Raw genomic sequence first — 15,940 nt, forward strand, 5'->3', positions numbered from 1 at the left:
GACAATGTCCCAGACACTGCAATCACTATCCCTGGGTATGTCCTGTCCCACCGGCAGGACAGACCCACCAGAGGTCGTGGGACAGTGGTCTACAGTAGGGAGGGAGTTGCCCTGGGAGTCCTCAACATCGACTCCGGACCCCATGAAGTCTCATGGCATCAGGTCAAACATGGGCAAGGTAACCTCCTACTGATTACCACCTACCGCCCTCCCTCAGCTGATGAGTCAGTACTCCTCCATGTTGAAGACCACTTGAAGGAAGCACTGAGGATTGCCAGGGAACAAAATGTACTCTGGGTGGGGGACTTCAATGTCCATCACCAAGAGTGGCTCGGTAGCACCACTACTGACCGAGCTGGCCGAGTCCTAAAGGACATAGCTGCTAGACTGGGACCGCGGCAGGTGGTGAGGGAATCAACACGAGGGAAAAACATACTTGACCTTGTCCTCACCAATCTGCCTGCCGCAGATGCATCTGACCATGACAGTTTTGGTAGGAGTGACCACCGCACAGTCCTTGTGGAGACGAAGTCCCACCTTCACATTGAGGATACCCTCCATCGGGTTGTGTGGCACTACCACCATGCTAAATGGGATAGATTTCGAACAGATCTAGCAATGCAAAACTGGGCATCCATGAGGCGCTGTGGGCCATCAGCAGCAGAGGAATTGTACTCAACCACAAACTGTAACCTCATGGCCTGGCATATCTCCCACTCTACCATTACCATCAAGCCAGGAGACCAACCCTGGTTCAATGAAGAGTGCAGGAGGGCATGCCAGGAGCACCACCAGGCATACCTCAAAATGAGGTGTCAACCTGGTGCAGCTTCAACACAGGACAATTTGCATGCCAAACTGCGTAAGCAGCATGCAATAGACAGAGCTAAGCAATCCCATAACCAACGGATCAGACCTAAGGTCTGCAATCCTGCCACATCCAGCCGTGAATGGTGGTGGACAATTAAACAACTAACTGAGGGAGGTGGCTCCACAAATAACCCCATCCTCAATGAGGGGGAGCCCAGCACATCTGTGAGAAAGATAAGGCAGAAGCATTTGCAACAATCTTCAGCGAGAAGTGATGAGTTGATGATCCATCTCGGCCCCCTCCTGAAGTCCCCAGCATTACAGATGCCAGACTTCAGCCAATTCGATTCACTCCGCGTAAAATCAAGAAACGACTGAAGGCACTGGATACTGCAAAGGCTATGGGTCCTGACAATATTCCGGCAATAGTACTGAAGGCCTGTGCTCCAGAACTTGCTGCACCCCTGGCCAAGCTGTTCCAGTACAGCTACAACACTGGCATCTACCCAGCAATGTGGAAAATTGCCCAGGTATGTCCTGTACATAAAAAGCAGGACAAGTCCAACCCGGCCAATTACCGCCCTGTCAGCCTACTCTCAATCATCAGCAAAGTGATGGAAGGTGTCATCAACAGTGCCATCAAGCAGCACTTGCTCAGCAATAACCTGCTCAGTGATACCCAGTTTGGGTTCCGACAGGGCCACTCAGCACCTGACCTCATTACAGCCTTGGTTCAAACATGGACAAAAGAGCTGAACTCAAGAGATGAGGTGAGAGTGACTGCCTTTGACATCAAGGCAGCATTTGACAGAGTATGGCATCAAGGAGCCCTAGCAAAACTGGAGTCAATGGGAAACAGGGGGAAAACTCTCTGCAGGTTGGAGTCATACCTAGCGCAAAGGAAGATGGCTGTGGTTGTTGGAGGTCAATCATCTGAGCTCCAGAACATCACTGCAGGAGTTCCTCAGGGTAGCATCCTAGGCCCAACCATCTTCAGCTGCTTCATCAATGACCTTCCTTCAATCATAAGGTCAGAAGTGAGGATGTTCGCTGATGATTACACAATGTTCAGCACCATTCGTGACTCCTCAAATACTGAAGCAGTCCGTGTAGAAATGCAGCAAGACCTGGACAATATCCAGGCTTGGGCTGATAAGTGGCAAGTAACATTTGCGCCACACAAGTGCCAGGCAATGACCATCTCCAACAACAGAGAATCTACCTATATCCCCTTGACATTCAATGGCATTACCATCGCTGAATCCCCCACTATCAATATCCTAGGGGCTACCACTGACTAGAAACTGAACTGGAGTAGCCATATAAATACTGTGGCTACAAGAGCAGGTCAAAGGCTGGGAATCCTGCGGCGAGTAACTCACCTCCTGACTCCCCAAAACCTGTCCACCATCTCCAAGGCACAAGTCAGGAGTGTGATGGAATACTCTCCACTTGCCTGGATGGGTGCAGCTCCAACAACACTCAAGAAGCTCGACACCATCAAGGACAAAGCAGCCCACTTGATTGGCACACCATCCACAAACATTCACTCCCTCCACCACCGACGCACAGTGGCAGCAGTGTGTACCATCTACAAGATGCACTGCAGCAACACACCCAGGCTCCTTAGACAGCACCTTCCAAACCCATGACCTCTACCACCTCGAAGGACAAGAGCAGCAATGCATGGGAACACTACCACCTGCAAGTTTCCCTCCAAGTCACATACCATCCTGACTTGGAACTATATCGCCGTTCCTTTACTGTCGCTGGGTCAAAATCCTGGAACTCCCTAACAGCACTGTGGGTGTACCTACCTCACATGGACTGCAGTGGTTCAAGAAGGCAGCTCACCACCACCTTCTCAAGGGCAATTAGGGATGGGCAATAAATGCTGGCATAGGCAGTGATGCCCACATCCCATGAATGAATAAATAAAAAAGAAGCTGGAGGGCCTATCAGAGACCTTCCAGCTTGAAAGGAGCAGCAGGCTGTAATGGAAGGTAAATAATAGAGAGCGTGCTTCAAAGTGGAGACACCCTCTCTCCTACTTATTTAAATCTTTTAAGTAAAAAATCGCTTTTGCAATCAGGCCACCATGGTGGCAAAGGAACCCCTCTACAGGGTGGCCTTTGGCTCCTTTTGCACCCAGGCAGGCAGGGAGGACCTCTAGGCCTGCCTGGATGCTACCCCACTGCCCCACCGGTCGCCGGGAGGCCACCTCGAGGCAGTAAAACTGCAACCCCCTTCGGGAATCTGGAGGCCAACTGCAAAATTCCTCTTTTAATTCACCTCAGTTAGGCTCTTAACAAGCCTGATCGGCAGGTAGTCCTATGGCCCCCAATTCCGCCTCTGCAAAAATGGCCATGAGGCGGGATGTAGCCGGAGATCCGGCACACAGGCTGGTGAGACCCCAGCGGGTCCAGAAATCGAGCTCATAGAAGCACAGAAGGAGGACATTTGGCCTATTGTGCCTGCACTGGGTCTTTAAAAGAGCAGTTGGGCTTAGTCCCATATCCTCGCTTTTTATCCATAACTGTGCAAGCTCCTCATCCTCAAGTACCTGTCCAACTCCCTTTTAAAATTATTTATGGAATCAGCTTCCACCACCTTTACAGGTAGAGTGTTCCAGATCCTGGCAACTCAGGGAAAAAAAATTCTCCTCATCTCCTCTTTAGATCTTTTGCCATTGATCCAGTCACCACAGGGAATATTTTTACCCTATTTACTCTATCAAAACCTCCCATCATCTTGAAAACATGTAGTAGGTCACCCATTAATCTTCTGCGTTCCAAGGAGAACAGTCCTAATTTGTCCAATCTCTCAAAACTGAAATCACTTATCACTGATAACATCCTGGCAAACCTCGTTTCTAATGCTTTTACATCTTTCCTGAAGTGTGGTGCCAAGAATTGTCCACAATCCTACAGCTGAGGCCTAATCAGTGATTTATCAAGTTCTAGCATGATTTTTTGCTTTTATATGCTATTCGTCTATTTATAACTCCAACTAACACAAGTATGCTTTTTTAACCGACTTATCAACTTGCCCTGACACCTTTAAGGATTTACATATATGGATATAAAGGTCTCTCTGCTCATCTACACTTCTCAAAATCATGCAACTTAGAGCACGCAGTCTTTCCATGCTATTCCTCCCAAAGTGCACTACTTCACACTTCTCCTGCCGTGCTTCTGTCCATTTCACCATCCTGCCGATGTCATCCTAAAGCCGATAACTAGACTCTTCCTGACCTACTACTTTGCCTAGTCTTGTATCATCTGCAAACTTTATCACGCTGCTCCCGACACCCAAGTGTAGGTCATTTAGGAAAAGTGCAAAGAGTAATAGATCCTAACCTGATCCTCGGGCAATACCACTACAAACCGTCTCCCAATCTGAACAATATCCATTCACTGCCACCCTTTTTTTCCTGTCAGTGAGTCAGTTTTGTATCCATCCTGCCATTTGCCCCTTAATTCCATGGGCTTCCATCTGAATGAACTTACTGTGTGGCATTTTGTTGAATACTTTCCAAAAGTCCACATATTTGCTGAAAAACATGCTCATCTATCTTATTCTCACAGTTTGGAGCTCTGACTCCAAACAATGTAACTGCTTCCCCTCTGTTCCTCAATTCAAGCCAAATAGTTTCAATCCTAGAACCATCTTTTCTTTTTAAAACTGTATTATCACCCTTGATGGAATGGTGGCATAGTGGTAATGTAACTGGTTTAGTAACGCAGCGGCCCTAACAAACGAACTGGGGACACAAGTTCAAATCCCACTGCAGCGGCTGGTGGAATTTAAATTCAATCAATAAATAAATCTGGAATTAAAAGCTAGTCTCAGTAATGGCAACTATTGTTGTGAAAGCCCATCTGGTTCAATAATGCCCTTTCGGGAAAGAATCTGCTGTCCTTACCTGGTCTGGCCTACATGTGACCCAGAGCAACAAAGCTGACTCTTATATAAAAGCAAAATACTGCGGATGCTGGAAATCTGAAATAAAAACAAGAAATGCTGGAACCACTCAGCAGGTCTGGCAGCATCTGTCAAAAGAGAAGCAGAGTTAACGTTTCGGGTCAGTGACCCTTATTCGGAACGTTAACTCTGCTTCTCTTTTCACAGATGCTGCCAGACCTGCTGAGTGGTTCCAGCATTTCTTGTTTTTATTATAGCTGACTCTTAACTGCCCTCTAAAATGATCTAGCAAGCCACTTAGTTTTTCTAAACTGCTACAGAAAAGTCAAAAAATGAATAAAACTTTACAGACCACTCGGCGTCAACCAAGGCACTGGAAACAACAATGGCCAGCTGACCCATAGAGTCGTACAGCATAGAAACAGACCCTTCGGCCCACCGCGTCCATGCCAACCATAATGCCCATCTATACTAATCCCACCTGCCTGCATTAATTCCATATCCCTCTATGCCTTGCTCATTCAAGTACCTGTCCAGATGCCTCTTAAATGTCGCTACTGTTCCTGCCTCCACCACCTCCTCAGGCAGCTCATTCCAGATACCCACTATTCTTTGTGTGAAAAATTTACCCCTTTGATCCCCTTTAAACTTCCTCCCTCTCACCTTAAATCTATGCCCTCTAGTTTTAGTCACCCCTACCATGGGAACAAACTCTGGCTATCTACCCTATCTATGCCTCTCATAATTTTATATACCTCTATCATGTCCCCTCTCAGCCTCCTTTGCTCCAGGGAAAACAGACCCAGCCTATCCAATCTCTCTTTACAACTCATGCCCTCCAAACCAGGCAACATCCTTGTGGATCTTTTCTGCACCCACTCTAGCTTAATCACATCTTTCCTGTAGTGCGGCAACCAGAACTGCACACAGTACTCCAAATGCGGCCTAACCAACATTATGTACAACTGTAACATGACTTCTCAACTCTTGTACTCAATGCCTCGGCCGATGAAGGCAAGCATGCCATACGCCTTCTTCACCACCCTGTCTACCTGTGTTGCCACTTTCAGGGAACTATGTACTTGCACCCCAAGGTCTCTCTGTTCAACAACACTTCCCAGGGCCCTGCCATTCACTGTATATGTCCTGCCCTGGTTTAACTTCCCAAAATGCATCACTTCACACTTGTCTGCATTAAATTCCATTGGCCACTCCCTTGCCCACTTTCCCAGTTGATCTATATCCTGTTGTAACCTTCGACAACCTTCTTCACTGTCCACTATACCACCAATTTTGGTGTCATTTGCAAACTTACTAATCATGCCCCTTACATCCACATCCAAGTCATTAATATATATGACCAACAGAGGGCCCAGCACCGATCCCTGCGGCACACCACGAGTCACCGGCCTTCAATCTGAAAAACAACCCTCCACTACTACCCTCTGCCTCCTAACACAAAGCCAATTTTGTATCCAATTTGCGAGCTCACCCCGGATCCCATGTGTTCAAACCTTCTGGACCAGCCTACCATGCGGAACCTTGTCATCGGCCTTGCTAAAGTCCATGTAGACAACGTCCATCGCCCTGCCCTCGTCGATCCTCTTGGTCACCTCCTCAAAAAACTCAATCAAATTCGTGAGACATGATTTTCCATGCACAAAGCCATGCTGACTATTTCTAATCAGACTATGCCTTTCCAGATGCATATAAATCCTGTTTCGCAGAATCCCTTCCAATAACTTTTCCATCACTGATATAAGGCACACTGGCCTGTAGTTCCCTGGCTTATTCCTGCTGCCCTTCTTAAATAAAGGCAGAATATTAGCTTTCCTCCAGTCTTCCAGTACCTCACCCGTGGCTAACGATGATACAAAATTCTCTGCCAGGGCCCCAGCAATCTCCTCCCTTGCTTCCCATACAATCCTAGGATACACCTGGTCAGGCCCTGGGGATTTATCCACCTTAATGTGCTCCAATACCTCCAACACCTCCTCCTTTGTAATGTTGATATGCTCCAGGATATCAGTGTTCCCTCCCTTGAACGCATTAGCTTCCATGACCTTCTCCATGGTAAATACGGACAAGAAATATTCATTTAAGATCTCGCCCATTTCCCGTGGCTCCACACATAGATTGCCACACTGATCCTTCAGGGGACCTACTCTCTCCCTAGCTACCCTTTTACTCTTAATATCCTTATAGAATCTTTTCGGATTTTCCTTTATGTTATCTGCCAGGGAAATCTCATGGCCCTTTTTTGCCCTCCTAATTTCCTTCTTAAGTGTAGTCCTACATCCTCTATATTCCTCGAGGGACTCGCTCGATCCTAGCTGCCTACACCTGACATATGCCTCCTTCTTTGTCCTGACCAGACCCTCAATATCCCTCATCAACCAAGGTTCCCTAAACTTGCCAGCCTTGCCCTTCCATCTAACAGGAACATGCCAACCCTGAATTCTTCCTATTTCACTTTTAAAAGCCTCCCACTTGCCAGACATCCCTTTACCTGTAAACAGCCTCTCCCATTCAACTTTTGAGAGTACCTGTCTGATGCCATCGAAATTAGGCTTCCCCCAATTTAGGACTTCAACCTGAGGACCAGTCCTATCCTTTTCCATAACTATCTTGAAGCTAATAGAGTTATGGTCACTGGTCCCAAAGTGCTCCCCCACTGACACATCAACCACCTGCCCATCCTCATTTCCTAAGAGGAGTTCGAGTGTAGCCCCTTCTCTCGTGGGGCCATCCACATACTGCTTCAGAAAACTATCCTGGACACACTTAACATATTCTTCCCCATCTGATCCCTTAGCACTAAGGCAGTCCCAGTCAATATTAGGGAAGTTAAAATCACCTACTATCACAACCCTATAATTCCTACACCTATCTGTGATTTCCCTACATATATGCTCCTCCACTTCCCTCTGACTATTGGGGGACCTATTGTATAATCCCATCAAAGAGATCACCCCTTTCTTATTTCTACGTTCTACCCATATGGCCTCTCTGGATGTTCCCCCTGGGATATCCTCTCTTAGTACTGTTATGATGTTCTTCCTAATCAATAGTGCAACTCCCCCTCCTTTCTTACCTCCACCTCTGTCACGCCGGAAGGATCGGTACCCGGAACATTGAGCTGCCAGTCCTGCCCATCCCTCAACCACGTTTCCGTAATAGCTATAATATCACAGTCCCGTGTACCGATCCATGCTCTGAGTTCATCTGCCTTACCTGTAAGACTTCTTGCATTAAAGTAAATGCAGTTTAGCTTACCAGACCTTCCATGCTCCCTGTCCTGCCCCTGCCCGGCCTGCCTACTGGGCTTGCTTGCTTTAACCTCTACATTTGCCTCAACTATCTCATCTGAGAGACTACTACTTTGGGTCCCACCCCCCTGCAAGACTAGTTTAAACCCTCCCAAGTAGTACTAGCAAACCTCCCCGCAAGGATATTGGTCCCCCTCCAGTTTAGATGCAACCCGTCAACCTTGTTATGACCGACCGCTCCAGTCAAAGTCCCCAATCAAAATATACGATTCTGATTGTGGTGGGAAAAACACACTGTTAATTCAATCCCGACCCTCCACAGATTGCCGAACATATCATTTTAAACTTTCCAAATTAAAGAAAGACCCAGCCAAATTGTACCATCTATTAACCCCCGAATGAGGCTAACCGAACCAGGTGTCTTTGAATCAACAAATTAACTGGTTAATTTAAAAAACTAAATTCTTACACACAATGAATATATAAACAACATTTAAAATAGAAAAAATTAGAGTCCTTGCAAATTCACAGTCCAATGTAGCTTGAAGTCCTCACAGCCATCTGATGGGGAAAAAAGGTTCTTCCACAGTAGAACAGTCCGTAGTCTAATTCCAGCAGTAAGTGATGCTTCCTTCTTCAGTGATGGATTTCAACAATTAACAACTTGCAAACACTTTCAATAGAATCAATCTGACTTCAGAGTTTTTGAGGGATAAAAGATTGTCATAGTCTAACTTCCCTTCCTTCAGTTTAAATTATCAGAGATCTCTGTTTTGGCTTTGCTTTTTTTCAGAATTTTGAGGTAATAATAATAATTAAACAGACTAAATTCTCTTCCTTCAGTTTAAATGGCTGAGAGCTCTTCTTTCAGGTGCTGACACCTAAAGGCTGGCTCGGGTCTGCAAATGAAACCCACCCCAAGCCCGACAGAACCACATCTGACCCTGAGCCTGACCCGGCCCGAGTCCTTTCATTTTTTCCCACGCCCGATCCGACCACCAGTTAACCTACCTTCCATTTTTCACTTTGTTACTTATCTGCACAAGCTTAAAAAAAACTGTAACTAAAAAACCTTTCTAGTCCAAAAAGTACATTAAGATTAGAGCCACTTACCAGGGGTGGTGATAGAGTGTACTGATCTAGCCTGACCCGACCTGACCCGAGCCCGATTACAGGACCCGGAAGTGTGACCCGACCCGAGCATGACACATGTCGTCGGGTCCCGTCGGGTTCGGGTTGGGTGGCCATGCTCTACTAACACCAGCTGTGTTCTGTTCGAACAGATTGTCTTCAACTAAAAAGCCAGTTCAAAAAATAATCGCAACATTGTATATCCGCTACAAAAACAAGAAATGCTGGATTCACTCAGCAGGTCTGGCAGCATCTGTGGAAAGAGAAGCAGAGTTAACGTTTCGGGTCAGTGACCCTTCTTCGGAACTGACAAATATTAGAAAAGTCACAGATTATAAACAAGTGAGGTGGGGGTTGGGCAAGAGATAACAAAGGAGAAGGTGCAGATTGGACCAGGCCACATAGCTGACCAAAAGGTCACGGAGCAAAGGCAAACAATATGTTAATGGTGTGTTGAAAGACAAAGCATTAGTACAGATTAGGTGTGAATATACTGAATATTGAACATCAGCAAGTGCAAACCTGAAGAAAAACAACCTGAAAAAAACAGTGGGTAAGCAAACTGAACAAACTAAGATGAAATGAAATAAATGCAAAAAAAGATTGTAAAAAATGTAAAAAGGAATGCAAAAAAAAAAAAGGAAGAAAAAATAACTAAAAATGAAAGTAAAGTGGGGGGCTGTCATGCTCTGAAATTATTGAACTCAATGTTCAGTCCGGCAGGCTGTAGTGTGCCTAATCGGTAGATGAGATGCTGTTCCTCGAGCTTGCGTTGATGTTCACTGGAACACTGCAGCAATCCCAGGACAGAGATGTGAGCATGAGAGCAGGGGGGAGTGTTGAAATGGCAAGCAACCGGAAGCTCAGGGTCCTGCTTGCGGACTGAGCGGAGATGTTCCGCAAAGCGGTCACCCAGTCTGCGCTTGGTCTCCCCAATGTAGAGGAGACCACATGTGAGCAGCGAATACAGTATACTACATTGAAAGAAGTACAAGTAAATCGCTGCTTCACCTGAAAGGAGTGTTTGGGGCCTGGGATAGTGAGGAGAGAGGAGGTAAATGGGCAGGTATTACACCTCCTGCGATTGAAAGGGAAGGTGCCCTGGGACGGGGACGAGGTGGTGGGGGTAATGGAGGAGTGGACCAGGGTGTCGCGGAGGGAACGATCCCTTCGGAATGCTGACAGGGGAAGGGAGGGGAAGATGCGACTGGTAGTGGCATCACGCTGGAGGTGGCGAAAATGGCGGAGGATGATCCTTTGGATATGGAGGCTGGTGGGATGAAAAGTGAGGACAAGGGGAACCCTGTCACGGTTCTGGGAGGGAGGGGAAGGGGTGAGGGTAGAGGTGCGGGGAATAGGTCGGACACGGTTGAGGGCCCTGTCAACCACAGTGGGGGGAAATCCTCGGTTGAGGAAAAAGGAGGTCATATCAGAAGCACCGTCATGGAAGGTAGCATCATCAGAGCAGATGCGTCGGAGATGGAGAAACTGGGAGAATGGAATGGAGTCCTTACAGGAAGTAGGGTGTGAAGAAGTGTAGTCGAGGTAGCTGTGGGAGTCAGTGGGCTTATAATGGATATTGGTAGACAACCTATCCCCAGAGATGGAGACAGAGAAGTCGAGGAAGGGAAGGGAAGTGTCAGAGATGGACCATGTAAAGGTGAGAGAAGGGTGGAAATTGGAAGCAAAGTTGATAAAGTTTTCTAGTTCGGGGCGGGAGCAGGAAACGGCACCGATACAGTCATCAATGTACCGGAAAAAGAGTTGGGGGAGGGGGCCTGAGTAGGACTGGAACAAAGAATGCTCGACATATCCCACAAAAAGACAGGCATAACTAGGACCCATGCGGGTACCCATAGCGACACCTTTTACTTGAAGGAAATGCATGGAGTTGAAGGAGAAGTTGTTCAATGTGAGAACAAGTTCAGCCAGGCGGAGGAGGGTGTTGGTGGATGGGGACTGGTTGGGCCTCTGTTCCAGGAAGAAGCGGAGAGCCCTCAAACCATCCTGGTGGGGGATGGAGGTGTAGAGCGATTGGACGTCCATAGTGAAGAGGCGGCGGTTGGGACCAGGAAACTGGAAATTGTCAAAATGACGTAGGGCATCAGAAGAGTCACGGATGTAGGTGGGAAGAGACTGGACCAGCGGAGAAAAGATAGAGTCTAGATAGGAAGAAATAAGTTCAGTTGGGCAGGAGCAGGCTGACACAATGGGTCTGCCGGGACAGTCCCATTTGTGGATTTTGGGAAGGAGGTAGAAGCGGGCTGTCCGGGGTTGCGGGACTATGAGGTTGGAAGCTGTAGAGGGAAGATCTCCAGAGGAGATGAGGTCAGTGACAGTCCTTTGGACGGTGGCTTGATGTTCGGTGGTGGGGTCATGGTCCAGAGGGAGGTAGGAAGAGGTGTCTGTGAGTTGGCGTTGAGCTTCTGAAAGGTAGAGGTCGGTACGCCATACAACAACAGCACCACCCTTGTCTGCAGGTTTGATGACCATGTCGGGGTTAGCATCCGCAGTATTTTGCTTTTATATTGTATATCCGCTCCTTGGTCCCTGAATGACTGTTGCCAGGTAACCAGGATGCATTCTCTGAAGCTGATTAGTTCCCTCTCAATATGCTTGCATCCAACGGCAACCAAAATGCACTTTCTTCAACTCCAGGCTTGCTGGTTCTTAAAGTAGTACTGATGATCCTTTGCTCTATTAAAGACACACCACATATTTCCCAGAGAGAAAAAATGACAGGCTCATGACAACCCTGCAAAGCCCTTGTTACTAACATCTGGGTACTTGTAGCAAAATTGCCTCTGGGACAGGACATATCCACCAGAAGTGGCATCTCAGTGGTATACAGTCAGGAGGGAGTTGCCCTGGGAGTCCTCAACACTGACTCCGGACCCCATGAGGTCTCATGGCATCAGATCAAACCTGGGCAAGAAAACCGACTGCTGATTACCACCTACCTTCTCTCTTAGCTGATGAATCAATACTCCTCAATACTGAACACCACTTGGAAAAAGCACTGAGGGTAGCAAGGGCACAGAATGTAATCTGGGTGGGGGACTTCAATGCCCATCACCAATAATGTCTTAGCAGCACCACTGCTGGCAGAATTCTGAAGGACATAGCTGCCAGACTGCGCCTGCGGCAGGTGCTGAGTGAATCAGCAAGAGGCAAAAACCTGCTTGATCTCACCCTCATTAATCTACCTGTTGTACATGCATCTGTCCATGGCAGTATTTGTAGGAGTCACCACTGTACAGTCCTTGTGGAGACAAAGTCCCATCTTCACATGAGGATACCATCCATCGTGTTGTGTAGCACTACCACCACGCTAAATGGGATAGAGTCAAAACAGATCTAGCAGCTCAAAACTGGGCATCCATGAGACGCTGTGGGCCATCAGAAGAATTGTATTCATCCACAATCTGTAACCTCATGGCCCAGCATATCCCTCGTTCTATCATTACCATCAAGCCAGGGGATCAACTCTGGTTCAATGAGGAGTGCAGGAGAGCATGCCAGGAACAGCACCAGACATACCTAAAAATAAGGTGCCAACCTGGTGAAGCTACAACACAGGACTACATGCATGCTGCACAGGGGAAGCAGCATGTGATAGACAGAGTTAAGTAAACTCACAACCAATGGATTAGATCAAAGCTCTGCAGTCCTGCCACATCCAGTCGTGAGTTGTGATGGCCAAGTAAACAACTAACCGGAGGGCAGGTCTCCACAAACATGCCCATCTTCAACAATGGGGAAGCCCAGCACAGCAGTGCAAAAGGCAAGGCTGTAGCATTTGCAACCATCTTCAGCCAGAAGCACCGAGGCCCCCAACATCACAGTTGCCAGTCTTCAGCCAATTCATTTCACTTCACAAGATATCAAGAAGCGGCTGAAGGCACAGGATACTTCAAAGGCTATGGGCCCTGCCAACATCCTGGCATTAGTACTGAAGGCTTGTGCTCCAGAACTAGCTGAGCCCCTAGCCAAGCTGTTCCAGTACAGCTACAACACTGGCATCTGCCCGGCAATGTGGAAAATTGCCCAGGTATGCCCTGTCCACAAAAATCAGGACAAATCCATACCGGCCAATTACTGCCCATCAGTCTACTCTCAATCATCAGTAAAGTTATGGATGGTGTCATCGACAGTGCTATCAAGCGGCACTAACACAGCAGTAATCTGCTGAGTGATGCTCAGTTTGGGTTCTGCCAGGGGCACTCGGCTCCAGACCTCATTACACCTTAGCCCAAATATAGAAAAAAAGAGCTGAATTCCAGAGGTAAAGTGAGAGCGACTGCCTTGATATCAAGGCAGCATTTGATCGAGTTTGGCATCAAGGAGCCGCAGCAAAATTGAAGTCAACGGGAATCAGGGGGCAATGTCCTAGCACAAAGGAAGACTGTTTTGGTTGTTAGATGCCAAACATTTAAGCCGCAGGTTATCACTGCAGGAGTTCCTCAGGGTAGTGTTCTAGCTGAAACATCTTCAGCTGATTCGTCAATGACCTTTCCTCCATCACAAGGTCAGAAGTGGAGATGTTCGCTGATGATTGCACAGTGTTCAGTACCATTCGCGATTCCTCAGATACTGCCGTGTCCTGATGCAGCAAGACCTGGACAACATGCAGGCTTGGGGTGATAAGTGACAAGTAACATTTACACCACACAAGTGCCAGGCAATGACCATCTCCATCAAGACAGAATCTGACCATCTCCTTGACATTCAACAGCATTACCATCACTGAATCGCCCAATATCACCATCCTCGGCGTTACCATTGACCAGAAAATTAACTGGAACAACCATATAAATACTGTGGCTGCTAGACCAGGTCAGAGGCTGAGAATTCTGCAGTGAGTGACTCACTCCCTTACTGCCCAAAGTCTGTCCCCCAACTACAAAGCACAAGTCAGGACTGTCATGGAATATTCTCCACTTGCCTGAATGATTGCAGCACCAACACTCAAGAAGCTCGCACCATCCAGGACAAAGCAGCCCACTTGATCAGCACCATCTACCACCTTCAACATTCATTCCCTCCAGCACGAGCACACAGTGGCAGCAGTGCATACCATACAAGATGCACTGCAGCAACTCGCCAAGCCTCCTTCAACGGCACCTTCCAAACTCGCGACCTCTACCACCTAGAAGGACAAGGGCAGCAGACACATGTGAACACCACCACCTGCAAGCTCCCCTCCAGGTCAAACACCATCCTGACTTGGAATTATATAAGAACATAAGAAAGAAATAGAAGCAGGAGTAGGCCATTTGGCTCCTCGAGTCTGTTTCGCCATTCAATAAGATCATGGCTGATCCGATTGTGGCCTTAACTCCACTTTCCTGCTGGCCCCCCTTGGCTCCCTTGTAGATCAAAAATCTGTCCAACTCATCCTTGAATATATTCAATGACTCAGCCTCCACTGCTTTCTGGGGAAGAGAGTTCCAAAGATTAATGACCCGCAGGGAATAAATTCCTCCTCATCTCTGTCTTAAATGGGAGACAACATATTTTGAAACTGTGCCGCTATTTCTAGATTCCCCAACAAGGGGAACCATCCTCTGTGTATCTACCCTGTCAAGCCCCCTCAATAAGATCACTTCTCATTACTCTAAACTCCGAGTATAGATCCAACCTGCCCAACCGTTGCTCATTTAACAACCCCTTCATCGCAGAAATCAGTACAGTTAACCTTCTCTGTAATGCCTCCAATGAAAGTACATCCCTCCTTAAGTAAGGAGACCAAAACTGTATGTAGTACTCTAGGTGTGATCTCACCGATGCCCTGTACAGTTGTAGCATTACTAACCTAATTTTATGCTTCATCAACCTTGCACTAAAGGCTGACATTCTATTTGCCATCCTAATTACTTGCTGTATCTGCATGCTAAGTTTTTGTGATTCATGTACAAGGACACCCAGGTCCCTCTGTACCGCATTATTCTGCAGTCCCTCTCCAGAAATGCAAAATATTGCTTAAATATTCTTTCTACCAAAGTGGACAACCCCACATTTTCCCACATTCTGCTCCATCTGCCAAACTTTTGCTAACTCACTTAACCTATCTATATCCCTTTGCAGACCCTTTGTGTCCTCACAACTAGCTTTTCCATCTATCTTTGTATCGTCAGCAAATTTGGCCACAATACACTCGGTCCCTTCATCCAAGTCATTAATACAGATATTAAATAGTTGAAGCCCCAGTACTGATCCCTGTGGCACTCCACTAGTTACAACTGAAAATTCTCTGTTTATCCCTACTCGGTTTCCTGTTAGCCAGTCCTCTATCCATGTTGATATATCACCCCCAACACCACAAGCTCTTATCTTGTGCAGTAACCTTTTATGTGGCACCTTATCGACTGCCTTTTGGAAATCCAAATACACATCTACTGGTTCCCCTTTATCCACCCTGTTACATCTTCAAAAAACTCTAATAAATATGTCAAACATGATTTCCCTTTCGTAAAACCATGTTGAGTCTGCTTGATTGTATTATGATTTTCTAAATGTCCTGCGACTATTTCCTTAATAATGGATTCTAGCATTTTCCCAATGACAGATGTTAAGGCTAAATGGTCTATAATTTACTGCTTTCTGTCTCCCTCCTTTCTTGCATAGAGGTGTTACATTTGCAGTTTTCCAATCTGCTGGAACCTTTCCAAAATCTAGGGAATTTTGGATGAAATTACAACCAATGCATCCACTATTTCTGCAGCCACTTCTTTATAGAGTGACTTCTGGCAACGCAGAGCATGTACATGGATGTCAACGGTGCATGCCATCATTTGCCAGTATGA

The sequence above is a fragment of the Heterodontus francisci genome, chromosome 5, assembly GCF_036365525.1.
Source record: "Heterodontus francisci isolate sHetFra1 chromosome 5, sHetFra1.hap1, whole genome shotgun sequence".
In the NCBI taxonomy this organism is placed as follows: Eukaryota; Metazoa; Chordata; class Chondrichthyes; order Heterodontiformes; family Heterodontidae; genus Heterodontus; species Heterodontus francisci.